The sequence below is a fragment of the Otolemur garnettii genome, unplaced genomic scaffold (genome assembly GCF_000181295.1).
Source record: "Otolemur garnettii isolate 467f Iridium unplaced genomic scaffold, OtoGar3 scaffold00009, whole genome shotgun sequence".
NCBI classification, from domain to species: Eukaryota; Metazoa; Chordata; class Mammalia; order Primates; family Galagidae; genus Otolemur; species Otolemur garnettii.
This window is the reverse complement of record NW_003852404.1, coordinates 5490547-5502897: the sequence shown is the minus strand read 5'-3', so window position 1 is coordinate 5502897 and position 12351 is coordinate 5490547. Positions and strand designations below refer to the sequence as shown.

The 12351-nt window shown below is 47.1% G+C and overlaps 1 protein-coding gene across 1 annotated transcript in view; it reads right to left on the bottom strand.

The window, feature by feature from the left end:
* CAPZB (capping actin protein of muscle Z-line beta subunit) overlaps positions 1–12351 on the bottom strand; it is a 77870-nt gene that overhangs the window by 64543 nt on the left and 976 nt on the right. The window lies entirely within an intron of this gene.

Below are 12351 nucleotides of genomic sequence, written 5' to 3'. Positions count from 1 at the left end.
GGTGACGTGTTCGTTACCACAGATGCTTCCATCTCCATCAGCATTTCATCTTTAACGATGGGAGGCCAGAACAGGATGCCCTCTCAACGTGGGAAGGGGAAAGCTACCCTCTATGAAGACTGAGTAACTTCTTGCCGGCACTAATAATTGTGATGATATCTGTATTCAGAGTCAGCCGTCCGCTGGTGACCTGTAGTGACAAGGAAAAAGCTATTCCTGGAGCAGCCGTGGGTAGACAACATGGCGGGCAGAGATGGGCTTTGGAGTCAGTTGGACCTGGGGTGGATCCCCACTCTGCTACTAACTACTCAGCTGTGACTCTCACCAACCCATGACAATTGTCAGTTTCCTCCCTGTAAAATGGGGACAGAAGACCAACCTTGTGCTATGCAGTTAAAGTGCGCAAAGGGTCTAGATCCGTGCCTGGCATAGTTATCAAAGTCCAGCAGGGTATTTTGTGCAAACCTAATGTCACCTCAGAACCCCACGGAGGCTGCTACAAGGATGTCCAATGCTACAAGCTTGACATCCATGACCTCCAGTCCTTAAGGTTAGTGTCATCACACCCATCTCACAGGTCAGGCGGCCAAGGCTCAGCAGTCACACAGCTGAGATATAGGGAAGGTGGCAGCTGCACTGGTTTGGGCCCTGTGAATTCACGGTGCTGGACCATCAACTCCAATGCTCCTAAGCAGACATTTCAGGCACCTAATCTCAGACTAATAGCCTGGAGACACAGAGCCAAGAATTTTATAGAAACTTGATTCCCAAGTATACAGAAACAAGCTTCTTCGGCCTGGCAAATAAAAGGGGTGTTGATGGGCACTCAGCAACCATCTGTTTCCAAGGAAATGTACAAAACAAGCCAGCTCTCTGCTCCTAGCATTGGTTTTCTCCTGGGTAGTGGTGCCTCACAGGCATTTTCTGCTTTGGGGTCTTGGCCTGGTAGGAGCAGCTGAGGTGTTCAAACAGCCTCCTCCCCAGGAGATGCAGACTCAGGAGAGGCCCAAAGGCCCATTACTAGGGACGGTGAAAGGCTCTTGGAGGTGGACTTGGGAGTTCTCAAGCTTGGCGGGGGTGGGAGTGTGGGGGTTACACTGGCAGTGGTGTGGGAGACTAGAGTTCTAGTTCCAAGAAAAGAGCAGAGTTGACAAGGTAGTAGGGTGCACCACAGGAGGCCCAGGCACGAGAAAGCAGGGGGCTGGGGAAGGACAACCCAAAGGGGACGCTGGAGATCCAGACACTCGATGGCTGAGGAGTAAGGGTCAGGGGCTCATTCCCTGACACTGAGGTCAACCTCAGACCCTTCCCTACCTCCTCAAACTGTCCAAGCACCTACTCTGTCTAGCTTCTCCCATAGCTTCCCAAGAGCTTCCCAATGGTAAGTGTGGGCAGTTCCACCTTCAGAGAACTGAAGTAGGCCGTCCAGGAGCCCACCCTCCAGGGCAGACCACCAAGCTGGCGTCAGACTACCCTCATCTTTGTGGAATGAAAACCAGCCAGCCTCAGCCTGGTCTCTGACCTCCCCGGATTGAGGACACTGGTGCTTCCTGGCTTTCCATTCAGAAAACCCCACCTTGACAGTTTTCCTGATCACCTAAAAGGCCTCAGTGGAGGACTTTCTAATCTCCTCCCACCATCACTTAGCTGAGTCCTTATAAAACACCCCACTGGGGAAGCCAACACCGAGACTGTGTTTCCCCTGAAAACAAAGCCTGGCAGGCAGGCTGCTGGGGTGTCAGAGGGGTGACAGGTCCTAGGAGGTGAGCTGACAGGTACTAGGAAGTCGATGCAGGCAGTAATACTGCCAGCCAGCATCTACTAGGTGCCTGTCTACCACGCACCTGCGATCACAACACATTCATCCCGGAGTCCTCACAAGTCTCTCGTGAATTCAGTCAGTGATCCCACCTCTAAGAGGGGAGGGGATTCTACGAGGGAAAGATCCCCACCCAAGATCTCAGAGTTGGAAGGTGACCCAGCCAGGATTCAAGTCTCAGGCAGCCTTCTCTTCCCATTCAAGTGAGCCACCCAGGCGGGAGACCAGGCCGGGGTGTGTGCTGGAGGCCTCTGCCTGCTCTGTTCTCTCCGCATATTTACCATAGGGGGCTAGGTACACGGTCACAGACCTGAGAGAAATTGATGCCTCCTTTGTGAGCAAAAAGGGATCCTGAAAGTAGCAACATCAACGGAAGGATGTCCATGGTAATGTTCTTTTAGTTCTAGGCAACAGAACTCAGGTTCTGAGAGACCACCAGGCTCAAGACCCACGGTCTTGTCCTTCCCAAAGCAAGTTGGTAGCAGACCCAAAGGTACACCCCAGGCTCCCTGACTTCTGATAAGACCTGCTGAGAGGGCTTAGCACCCATAGCTCAGTGGTTAGGGCGCCGGTCACATACACTGGGGCTGGCGAGTTCGAACCCAGCCTGTGCCTGCTGAACAACAACCACTACAAAAACAACAACAAAAATAACCAGGTGTTGTAGCGAGCGCCTGTAGTCCCGGCTACTTGGGAGGCTAAGGCAAGTGAATCGCTTAAGTCCAGGAGTTTGAGGTTGCTGTGAGCTGTGATGCCATCGCACTCTATGGAGGGCAACATAGTGAGACGCTGTCTCAAAAAAAAAAGAAAAAGAAAAAAAAAGAAAAAATCTGCCAAGACATCACTTTCAATGTACATAGCACTTTCTTCCCGCTTGCTTGCTCCCTTTTGGAAAAGCCAGAAACTTTCTGAAGTAGTTCTCTATTTGAACAACAACAAAAAAATACCTTTTTATTTCCAAGGAAAGTTATGTTTCTTTCTACCCCACCATGAAAAAAAAAAACGTGGCTAACATCATACATCTCCATTGTCAAAAAGTGTCTAGAATCGGGGTTATGTGATATGTAGGTTGTGAACCGCTCTAGAACCCAACATTTCCCCAAGTGTACTCTGGGAAAGTGAGATGGAAAAATGCTGGGTTAAAGGAAAACGGGCTCTTTTCTTTCCTGACCACAGCTTGTGCCAATGTGAGTGGTGAAGCTCCTTGGGATAACTGCGAGCACCACATTTGGTGCCCTTGTCCCTCAAGGTGCTCCAGTTTGTTAGAAAGTCAGGAAATGTGCAGGACATGGCCCAGGAGGAAACGGACTCCACCGCGGAGCAGAAAGGAGGGTCATAGGAGGCTTTCCCAACCATCCAATCTTGGTTTATTGTGCCCTCCTGACCACCAGTGAGGACCAACGCTTCTGTGTATCAGAAGTCTGTGTTTCTTCTCCTCTGTGACTCGCTTGTGTAGCTAGCTCTTTGTTCTAACCAAGTATTCCTACTTTTCTTTGTGATGGAGGCAATGGTGTGTGGTGGGTAAGAGCCCTGGAGCCAGGCTGCTCCAGTTCAGAGCTTGCTCTGTGTGGTGACTGCAGACAAGCCACTGAAGCCCCCAAATAAATGTATCAGTGCAACAGGACAACCGTAACCACCTCAGAGCTGTTCCAGATTTACAGAGAGAAGTTCTTTGCCTTTTATTTTGTGTAAACTTTTAAGTCAAATTTGCATGTGTGTACCTTCTAAATGTCTCCCCCATCTCGAGATCAAATGCGACTTCCTTATCAACGTTTCCCCTCTGGGCCTTTCGTGTTTGTTTAACAGTTGACTCTTCGGTCCATGAGAAATGACTACGTGCTGTACAACAGAGATTCAGTTTGTTTTCCTTCAAAATTATTAGCTCTTTCAATAGATCCATTGATCAATCATCTTCTCAGGACTACGAAGGCCACTTGTAATTATCCTAAGCTCTCACATTACTGGGTCTGTAAAGGAGCCTCCTGACCCCCTTGGCTTTCTGCCACTCAGTTCGGAGCTCTGGAGTTACCTTCGCACACAGCACACTTGCCTCTTAAGAAGTTTATTCCTAGGTGGTGTGTCCCTTTGCTGTTAGAAATGGGATCCTGCCCCCCATCTCTCCTGGCATCTTACATATTCTAACTATTTATGCGGGGGGATAGGTTGATTTTGGTATATGTAATTCAAAGGCAGTCAGCGTACTGAATCATCTCATTAGTTCTTGCAGTACATTGGTTTGCTAAACCTTTTAAATTTGTTTTAACTGAAAGAATAACGACATACTACTCATTTGGGGGCAGAATATTTTTTCAAAAGCACCTTTAACACAACACAAACACACACAACGCAGAGTCTGTATGGCTTGCTGCTGGGCAGCTAGGAGGCTTTATCTCTGCACAACTGTTCCTACCGGGCCCTAGGTTCCCAAGCTGGACAGAACACCATCTACACGGGGAGCGCCGCACGAGCAGAGGCAGGAGAAGTTTAAAAGCCTCTTTCCGAGGCGGCACCTGTGACTCAGTGGGTAGGGCACCGGCCCCATATACCTAAGGGTGGCAGGTTCGAACCTGGCCCCAGCCAGCTAAAACAGCAGTGACAACTGCAACAAAAAATAGCTGAGCGCTGTGGCAGGTGCCTGTAGTTCCAGCTACTCAGGAAGCTGAGGCAAGAGAATTGCCTGAGCCCAGGAGTTGGCGGTTACTGTGAGTTACGAAGTCAGAGCAATCTACCAAGGGCGACAAAGTGAGACTGTCTCAAAAAAAAGAAAGAAAGAAAGAAAGAAAAGAAAAAGCCTCTTTCCCTGAGGTACTTACAAGTTCTATGGTCTGTCCTTCCCCTGTCCTAATCACAAATTTTCTTTATATTTTCACTTTAAAAGATGATTTAACTTTAGCGGTACGCATAGGAAGTGACACACTGTAATGCTTTCATTTTTAACACAGTAATTCAGTGGAAAATGTTGGTTGGGATTGATACCTCAATTTGACGCCCCCTGCACACACTTCCTACATCAGGTGTCAGGTCTCGGAGTCTAAGAAGCCACAGCCCTTTTCCATTCCTCAGTTTCCCCATCTGTGAAAGGTGTCCCCCCTCCCCACTTTACAGAGTGGCTATGAAAATAAACAAGGTAGTAGATGAAGGGCATTGATGGCATATTAGTTCTTCTGACACCTGATGGAGCTTCATTAAAATTATTTGTTTTTACATTTTACTAATTAAAAATATTCTGTGGGCAATAAAAGAAGGGAGAGTCAAATTCTGAGAGCCAACAAAAAATAATTTCTATTTTGACGTTTGTAATCTCTGAAAAATCACAAAAGCATACTAGGTGGTTGTCTTCAAAGTGATGGGAGACAACACAAACTTTCAAAACACTTGGCTTTGGGCTACACAGGGTGGCTCACAACTGTAATCTTAGCACTTTGGGAGGCTGAGGTGAGAGCAGTGCTTGAGGCCAGGAGTTTGAGGCTACAGTGAGCTATGATGATGTCATACTCTACCCTGGACAATAGAGCGAGAACTTGTCTCTAAAAAAAACTGAAAAACAAACCCCAAATAACAAATAACATCCCACAAGAACAACCTGACTTAGGAGAATTTCAAGCTCCTGGCTGTAACGGGAAGTCCACTGACTCCTAAGGACTGGTGGATGCATCATTAGTCTCCTGGAAACAGTCTCTGCTCCCCAAGGAGCACACACACAAAAGAAACCCAAAGGCTTGTACTCTTATCTTTCGTTCACTCTAGTTCAAATTTTAATTGTCTGGACTGCCTTTGCAGGAGGGAATTCAGCTCATTCTTAACTGGATCAAATGGGGGTGGGGCTATCATTCTGCAGGTAACAGAACTTATCAGAATTTCGAATCCCTTTGGACAAACCTATAGGGAACAGGGCAGATGAGGGTACCGCAGGGTGCCCCATCTCCTCTGTGTAAGCAAGTCATGCTGTTTCTCCTAATTTAGAAGGGCTGCCCTACTGCCACCTGGACACAAGCAGAGGCTGCACCATTAGGTGGCAGGGTCCCCAGGTGGACATCAGGTTGGGGTCCTGAAGGGCCACCGTCCTCTGGATAGGCTGGCTCACGTGGGAAACAGAGGCCAGTTCTGCACCTAAAGTGCGGGGTCTGCTTCCTTGCTCTCCCTGCTTCAGCTGTTGCAGCTGCAGCCCATTCACAGAGCAGGGGCACATGAAAAGTCTTCTCACAACCTTCCAAGGAATGGAGTTCATTAAAATACTGCTGGAGGCTTTTGGCTGGAATGCTTTGTCCCCTTGTAAAATGGGAACTGCAGCACAGTGTCACCCATAGGAAAGCTTGGTGTAAGCTCAGAAACATCAGGAATGCAGAGACTGGGCAGGGCTTGTTGCATATTACCAATTACTCCATCCATTCCCCGGCTGCTGCTCCAGAGACAACATCCGGCCCAGCAGAGAAAACTTCCTGACAGACCCTAGGCACTGGAGAGTGGGCTCCAGAGCAGCCAAGTCTGGATGTGGTGCCGGCCTCCCTGCATCAGTGATATGCATCTCAGGGTGCAGGGGCCCAGGCAGCAGGGACTCTGGGAGGCCTAGCCAAGAACTCACCTGAGCCTCTCCAACCAAAGTCTCAGAGCAACAGTGTGCTAGGCTGGCATAGCGACCCCCACCCAGGGAGATAAGACCCACTTTCCCAGAGCATCAACTGGAAACAAGGCTTTGGTGGAGAAAGCACTACTTTAACACATCTAGCATGTGTACATTATAGACTGGAATAAGTTTTTTTTTTTCTGTTTTTTAGAGATGAGTTCTTATGTTACTCATGCTGGTCTTGAACTCCTACATTTAAGTGATTCTGACACCTATGTCTCCCGAGTAGCTGAGACTACAGAGGTGCAATGCCACACCTAACTAGAGTACATTTTTTAAAAAGGTGAACCATAACATTCTTTCCTTAAGGCAGGAAATCCTGGATTTGCCCCCGTAACTCCGAAGATACGTATTTGCACAGCTCCTCTACTGTCAAGAGTACTTTGGGGGAAAGACTGGCCAGCACCCGGGCACATGTCACTAAGAGACCAGCTAGAAAGCAGTTAGCAATGAGTAAGAGGAGTGTGCAGGGGCTTACTGATAGCTGGGCACCACCATTAAAGAGTCTACAACACCTTTATGCATAAGTAGAAATAAATGAGCTATTTATTTCTGCTATTTCTCCTGTTCCATAGGTCCAGAGTGCAAAGGTGATCACGGCCAAGTCCTCCTTCCAGAAATTCCCTCCAGAGCATCAGTGCCATAGAGCAAGGCCTTTCACCTTGCCCACCATGCCACCCTAGCACCCAGGGCAGTAACCGACACGTGGACATAAACGAGCATTGTAGAAAGAATAATGTAGTTAGCTAATTCTCATCCCCAGAGCTTATTAACTGATGAAGGGCCAATGGCCCCAGAGAATCCAACCAAAGTCATTCTTTACAGGGATCAAGCTGTGGAGCCCACTTTTTTATCTGGGGAGGAGGAGCCAAGGACAAAAGGCCCCTACCCAGAGCGAACAGAGTCTGACTCACAGCAGTGCCCAGCACTGTTGCACTGCTGACTGATAAAATTCACTGCCCTCGCACCTACTTAGGCCGAGACTCCCTTAAGAAAAGGGAAGATATTTTACTATAAATGTCACCTTTGAAATAAAGGAGGAAAAAAAGCTGGTCTGAGACTTTTAAACGGCAATGATAAAGGGGAAACTGGGGAAGGAGGAAACACAAGCCTGCTTACTCCATAATGCACGGTGGATCCTACCGGGCCTTCAAGCTCCCCAAAGGTAGGACAGGGTGTGGGGAGAGGGGTGCCTGGGGTCCCAGGCCCAGCATGCCTTCATTGCCTGGACACAAAACTGAGTTCTGCTTCATTTCACACAGCTGGTGAAATGGGAGGTTAATTTCCAGATTTCCCTGCTTTAAGTAGTAAAGACTGAAAAGTGAACAACACCGCTTAGCGAACATGGAATATTCTGCTAAGCAATATTAGTGAACTATTAAGAACAATATTAGCTTTAATTTCATCAATTACAAACGTGTGTGAGCTGGTTCTCTGGGCTGCTTCACGGAGAGCAGATTCTTGAAATAGGAATGATAGTTTTCTACTCACTTGTTCACTGAGGCCCAAAAGCGCATGCGTACCATGCTCACTCCAGCCTCCTGATCCGCTAAACCTCGCTGCAGACACCATGCTGCCTTGACTGGGGGTGGGTGGGTGTAATTTCAATGTACAGGTGCTGCTGAGGCTGGAGCCATGAAACCCTATGCCCAGCTGGCTCTTACTATTTCTGGAGGGCCATTCGGGCTGCTAGAAAAGAAGAATATGCTGAAATGAAAACTGATTAAGTTATCTTCTCTCTGGTAAAGCATCAGGATGTCTCGTCCACCTCCACCCCACAGGCCTGGCAGGGCAGCCTAGCTGCTTTCCCAGCCCAGATGTCCTCCCCTGGCTTGAGTAAAGTCTGGGGGCACCTGTGAGCGGAGCCCTTGGGTGACTATAGGAACAAAGTGAAGAAGTTTTTAAGTGACCAATGTTTGTAAGCAGAGACTTTCTTGCCTAGTTCAACAGATTTGTGTCTATTTTTGGTTTGCTTTTAAAAGGCAAAGGATGGATGGCCTGCTGGGTGCCAACACGCAGAAGCAAACTCCTTCCTCAGCTCAGAGCTCAAAATACACCCCAGCCGAAGTTCTGCTGTGGCCGCCAATGTGCAGAGTAACGCCATAGAAGGCCAAGGTGCAGGAAGCCAGCAGAGCATCTTCATGTCATATGATTTCTTGGCCCAGAAGAACGTGTGGGTATTTTTGAAACAGCTTAACGACGGAGTTTAGCTGGCTTCACTCTTGAACAATGGGATTAATATGTAATAAAATGATGTTTTGGCCATCTGCAAAGGAAGGTCATTTCCTACCCATCAGAGCATGCGTCATAATCCCAAGGCAGAAAAGCTCTGATGCTGGAAAGGAACAAGCAAGCTGCTCTGGCCTGATAAATTGGGCTGCTGAGGCCTGGCTGCCAAGCACACACCACATTTCTCTTTTATGCTGCTCTGTAATCAGACCACTGGTGGACTGGATAAATTCCCCTACAGTTCTCTGGCTCTGACATCTAAGTGGGGCCATTCCCTTCATGGGGAATGCTTGGCAAATCCTCACATTCTTGTCAGTCTTAAAACTGAAGACTTTTCTTGAAAACAACGGCCTCCCCTTCACAGCTGGGGCAGGTGAGCGCGGGAGGAACAACTACAATTTGTACTGTGCAGCACACAGGCTGCTTTGAAAACCTCTGACTGACCCCAGATTGTGCGAAACAAAGACCAGGATCCTTTGCTTTTGGACAGACGCATAATGGTGGATTTTCTGAAATTACAACTTTGGGAAGAAACTAAAACTGCGCGTAAATGTCAGAGCTATGCTAGTACACTCAGCACAGACCAACAACCCTTAGCAGATATAAAAGCATTTTGCAAATTCAGTTTAAAAAAAAAAAAAAGGAAAAACTCATCTCTAAGAAAAACAGGAGAAAATGGAAGGGATGAAAGAAAATCATTCAAAGAAGTAACTTCCAGCCCAACTGTCCCTGCACACATTGAGCAAGGAGCTTGTAGTTAGACCATTCATCAAAAAGTGATTTTAAGCTGGCCTCAGTGGCTCACGCCTATAATCCTAGCACTCTGGGAGGCTGAGGCAGGAGGACTGCTTGAGGTCAGAAGTTAGAGACCAGCCTGAGCAAGAGAAAGACTCCATCTCTACTAAAAAACTAGCCCAGTGTTAATGATGCACACCTATAGTCCCAGCTACTTGGAGGCTGAGACAGGAGGATCGCTGGAGCCCAGGAGTTTGAGGTTGTAGTGAGCTATTGTGATGTCACTGTACTCCTGCTGGGGCAAGACTCTGTCTCAAAATAAATAAAAAGTGGCTTCAGAAGCATGTCAATTTGGTTCTAATGAGGCATGCTTTACTAGGTCCTAATTCATTGGAAATTCATGCTCCATTTCCATTTAGACATTCATCATACTTCAATTAAAAAATTAATGAGAACAACGATTCCCCAACTACAGCCTCTTGTTCAGCCTTTGCAGGTGGACAGGGCTCAAGGCCTCCACACAACCCTGGGGAGGGGAAGTGGGTGCCTCTCCAACCATCCCAGGAAGCAACAAAGGAAAGTGAACCGCTACCCCTAAACAGCCTGCTCTGAGAAGGGAATTTCTTTCACGTCTCTAGTTTCTGTTTTTAAATTATGTGAATTTAAAAGCCTACATAATATGCCTATGTTTGAATATTTCAGATTATTACTTTCTCTCCCAACAGGTTAAAATCAACATACTGTGAAGATGGTTTTAATCTGTACAATCCTACAACGCAAAAGACACAACTTAATCTGTTGCTTTCCGTGTGGCTGACCCAAGGGAACCCTGCAAGCAGAGGCATCCAAGCAGCAGAAACCAGGATTCCTGGAGTTGCCAGGCCACACTTCCAGCCTGGCTTCTTCCCCAGAACTGTCTAGAAGAGGTGAAGTAGCCGTATGTACCTTATAGAGGTGCTGTGAAACTGAGAAGCAGTAATAACCCAACAGAAGGCCCCAGCTCACCCCTGGGTATGCAGGAGGTGTTCAACAAACTTCAGCTGTCTACCCCAACCTTGGCCTGCCTCTCCAGCACATACTCTATAGAAGACAGAGTTAAAAACGGAGGGGTAGTGTGCTCTGACAGTAAGCTATGGGACACCACACGCTAACCATCAGTAACCTATGCAATACCACGCACCAACTATCAAGTCAATGACAGATGTAGCCTGGCGCTTCAGCCTGAGTCCAGGCACCATCCTGCAGCTCTCTATCTAGCCCAAAGTCTGGCCAAGGTCTGGCTAAGGTGAAAGGCAGCTCCGGGCAGCTGCCCATCGCCACTGCTGCCACCCACTACTGGGCTGAGGAAAACTGGCCCATGCATTGGGGGAACCAGTTGGCCAGGTTTCCTCTCTGAAAGGGTGATGAGAAGTCACAGAGAAAATCCACAACTGCAGTGAAACACTTCAGTTGCCATAAGAACAAAATAGCCTGTTAAACACCAAAAAGGGTCTACCAGGGAAACTGTGCTCATGGTTTCCTACTTCTGTGTTTGGTTAACTTCTAAAATACAGTAATAACTAAACTGGCAAACTAAATTTAAACTTGGCACAGCATACCTTCACGCTGAGTTTAAAATAAAAACAAACCCCTGCAGCTGATCAAATTAGGGACCTGACCACACCATCAACTTTTTGCCCACCTCGTCTACATAGGATCGACCAAGAAAAATGCAAAGATGTTATACACAGTGTTCCCCAGACCGCATTTATAGTCCACCTTATGGGATTTGGGGGAGTTTAATAAATAAGGCTGCATGCATAAACTGCTTAGCACTCTATGCACTGCATAGGAAGTTCAGCATTAAGTGGTTTGATGGTGATGGTTATGACATCAAGTTCAAGTCCTCCTTCTCACTTTCAAGGGCACCTCCTACCCATCCAATTTTCTATGTCATTATTCTCAACCAAGATTCTCTCCTCTAACCCATCCACCCACACTGCCCACCAGCCTCCAGCTTACATATTTCACAGAACAGGACTCAACCAATCAGATACTTAAACCATTGTTTAAAAATCGGAATTTTTCGCATAAAAGCTCAAATGTATGACTTCTTCAGAAAAATCTAAAACCAAGTGACAGAAGGTGCCAGTCCCGACAAGGCAACAGCACCTGCTGCAGAGGGCCTGCCCAGCCCCCACAGTGACTGGCTTCTCCTGACTGGCTCTCGGTCTGGGGTCCCTGGTCCTCTGCATACACTGGATTTGCTCATATCATTATTCAACCATCTCTTCCCTTCCATTGCCAGCAGCCACAGGTATCTTTCTGATCAGAGTGAGTGACCTCACTTCCTGAATTATGATGAGTGAAATACAAGTTCACAACTCCTTCCGTAGGCTTGACCTGGTCTCACACACCCCCTCTCAGCTGGGAGTGTGTGTCCTCACTGCCACCCAACTAGCTACACTGTGGACCTTCCAGACTGCCATGGAAAGCTTTACCTGTGAACAGCACGAGTTTCTTGCACTGTGGTTTTTTTCCTAGTAAAACTGTTCTGAATTCATATAATTAAATAAGTCAGTACAAGATATGAACAAGTTTTCAAACCACTATTCTAAATAAGACATCTCACTGATAAGCCACGCTTGGCAATTGATAATCACACCCTGGTAAATCTGGAACCCAATGGATAAAGCAGAAAACTTGGACTCTGAGGACTCAGGTCCCAGATTCTACACCAGAACTTACTGGCCAAATGATGTGGGTGATTCAGTTGGCCTTTTGGGACTAGATTTTATATTTCTTTTTAATGTTTCTTGTGGCTTTATAGAAGTTTTTTAATATTTTGAGCGCTCTCAAACAATATTATGGTGGTAATTTGAGGCATCATTTTGAAACCATTTTTAATATAAACATTTTTCAAATGAATTGAATATATAAAAATTAGATGTGACGGGCTCTTGAA